This window comes from Salvia hispanica, unplaced genomic scaffold (assembly GCF_023119035.1).
Source record: "Salvia hispanica cultivar TCC Black 2014 unplaced genomic scaffold, UniMelb_Shisp_WGS_1.0 HiC_scaffold_799, whole genome shotgun sequence".
In the NCBI taxonomy this organism is placed as follows: domain Eukaryota; kingdom Viridiplantae; phylum Streptophyta; class Magnoliopsida; order Lamiales; family Lamiaceae; genus Salvia; species Salvia hispanica.
This window is the reverse complement of record NW_025952575.1, coordinates 1-3,000: the sequence shown is the minus strand read 5'-3', so window position 1 is coordinate 3,000 and position 3,000 is coordinate 1. Positions and strand designations below refer to the sequence as shown.

The window sequence follows — 3,000 nt, the reverse complement described above, 5'->3', positions numbered from 1 at the left end:
GCTAGCCGACCGGCTAGCGACGCGAATCGGCTAGCCGCCATTGTGGATGCTCTTAAGATTTCTCACAATTGATAAACTCTTGTGATATCAAATCATATGAGGCCTGCCGGATAGTCTAGCTAGTTGTAGTGATTGTACGATAAAGACAATAATGTTGTTTCGAATAGCTGCAAACCACGACGTTTCACGCAAACAGTACGACTGGACCTCAACCCAAATGATCTTTTTTTTTTTTTTTTAATTTCTTAGATGAAATCTCTTTTTGGTTATAGACAAAATTTAGGTTCGGGTGTTAAGTACCCATGTTTGTTCGTCATATAGTCCTTGACTTTTTAGAAGGGATATAATGGCAAACTGATAGGAAATATATAAAAATTTAGTCAATTTTTGGTCTATTATAATTTTAAAAATCAGCTGGAATACAATTTTGATTTGTTCGTTGTCAAAACATATCAAATGGAGAGAAGATTGAAGATTGATTGCAGAGAATAATTGATTGACTAGGATTGATTCAATTACATATTATCCTAGAATAGATTGATTACAATTAATTGTGTTTCCATACTTAGCTCATATTCACACCTATATAATGAGGTGAGGAATTACATTGTAAAATATATCAGAGAAATACAAAACATCTTCTACTCCCAAAACTCTAAACTATGCCTTATTCTAAGAATTTCGCCTCTCTCGATTACCATCTTTAAGATGGTATCAGAGCAGGTTTATTCCGGCTTGAGACTCAGAAAAATATCATCACAGTCTCGAGTACCTTCCCCGACCTTTTGAAACCTGCAAAACACAACTAGCGACAATGTCAGATTCTGAATCTGATAACCCTCCAAAGAACAACCAACCGATAACCCTTTCAGCCAAACAATTCGCTGAATTCATGAGACTGAGTATGTCTCAGAAAAACCCAAACCAACAGCCTTCATCGGTTGAATCACTAGGCGAGGTGCGCCTGGCAGAAAAACTCAATGGGGATAACTATCCCTTGTGGGCGAAACTGATGAGAAGGGGAACCCGTGGGAAAGGTCTGGCATCTCACATAACCGGAGTTACAGATCCTCTCCCACCGACTGACCCAAACTACAATCGATGGCAGCAGCGGGACGATTGCTGTTTCAACTGGATCATAAACAACATCGACGCCAGCCTCGTCAATGAGGTCTCCCAATACGAAACGGCCTACGACTTGTGGGATAGTCTGGCCACAACGTACGGAAGCGGCGCCGACCAATTCCAGATCTCAGACCTGCACAGACAAGCATACAGCATCAAACAAGGAGATTTATCACTAGAGAGTCTATGGCAAAAGCTCCAAGATCTCTGGATTTCGATCGACACCAGGGACCCAAACCCGATGGACACTCCATCCAGCATCGAGAAATATAATCAGAACACGCAGAGGCACAGATTATACCAGTTTGTATGGGCATTAGATGACCACAGATATGGGAAAATCAAGAGAGAGATCCTGAATATGGATCCAATCCCGACAACAAGGAAAGCATACAGACTAGTTAGACGGGAATCCGTCAATGAGAAGCTTCTCAATCCAGAAACCAAACAATCTGGAATCGGAATGGGACTCGCCGTATTTGACAGAAATCGAGCACCAACATCGCAAAACCACCAACGTCCGAGGAATCCGAGCCACCGACGTGAAGAAGACAAGAGCAAATTAGTGTGTAGCCATTGTGGAGGGAAGAAACACACCAAGGAGACATGTTTTCACATCCACGGGTTCCCGGAGTGGTGGGAAGAGATGAAGAAAGCGAGGCAGGCCCGGAATGCAAACCGAAACGGCGGAGGCGGTGGAGGCGGAAGAGCCTCAGCAACTATCGCTCTCGACCGCGCCACCTACACCGAAAACTCGGTGGGCGACAGCGGCGGCAACAACAGCAGCGGGGAGATTCGAACAGAGGAGAAACCTAAAATTGCATCGGTCTCCGTTGCAAGGACATGGTCAGAAGGTATAGTATCTTCAATCGGAAATCTCGCCGGCAGTGATAGCGGGAAAGAAGCGGCGGAAGGAAACGCTAGGGTTCCCACAGGTGAAGGAAAAGAGGCGGAGGCGGCTAGGGTTTCTAAAGAACCCTTAAATACTCCAATTATTCAGAAACCACAAACTCACCCCCACCAAAACCTAAAAATTCGAAATCGACCCCAACCCATATTAGCCTCTCAGATTCTACCCCAAAATTCTCCTAAATATCAAACTAACCCCCAACCGATACAAAACACCCAAAAACCACCCCACACTACCATAATATTTCAGAATGCACCCCATTTTGCAAAAACCTTGCAAATTACACCCCGACCTTCCGATATTGCCCACTATCAGCCCTCCATACCCTGTCAGAACTCCTTTGACGCCTTAGCCTGTTCCTCTACATCCATATCGGGCCCAAAAGATCCTCACTGGATTTTTGACTGTGGGGCAACAGATACAATTTCGTTTGAAGCCTCAGATTTTGTATCTATCTCCAATTCCAAAAAGTCCTATGTCCAAACTGCCAGTGGGGACCTAGCACAAGTTATGGGGGCGGGCACAATACACATTTCGCCCACTCTATGCCTCTCAAATTGTCTTTATGTCCCATCTTTATCACATAAGCTTTTATCCATTAGTCATGTGACTAAAGAGTTTAACTGTAAATTACTAATGCAATCTCAATTTTGCATGTTACAGGATATCAGGACGGGGACGATAGTTGGGCGTGGCACTGAGCGATGCGGGCTGTACTATGTGGATGAGATAGCCCAACAGAGTGTTGCGATGATGCTGACTCCCGGACCGACTGACAGACAGGCTTGGCTTTGGCATCGTCGGTTAGGGCACCCATCTTTAGGATATTTTCGCTAACTTTTTCCTGAATTAGTTACTTCTATAAAATCTTTTCATTGTGATACTTGTGTTTTGGCCAAAAACCATAGACATTCTTTCAAGTTGAACAATACGATAATGAAATCTCCTTTTGCTTTAGTACATTC

The 3,000-nt window shown here is 43.9% G+C and overlaps 1 long non-coding RNA gene across 2 annotated transcripts; it reads right to left on the bottom strand.

The window, feature by feature from the left end:
- Positions 1-475: 475 nt before the first annotated feature.
- On the bottom strand, positions 476-2,066 carry LOC125200083. Of its 2 annotated transcripts, none has more exons than XR_007172664.1 (2): positions 1,351-2,066; positions 476-1,258 (listed from the first exon to the last, which is right to left on the bottom strand). It is a non-coding gene; the product is annotated as an uncharacterized LOC125200083 (long non-coding RNA). The 2 variants fall into 2 exon arrangements; XR_007172663.1 differs by having other exon boundaries at positions 1,427-2,066.
- Positions 2,067-3,000: the final 934 nt, after the last annotated feature.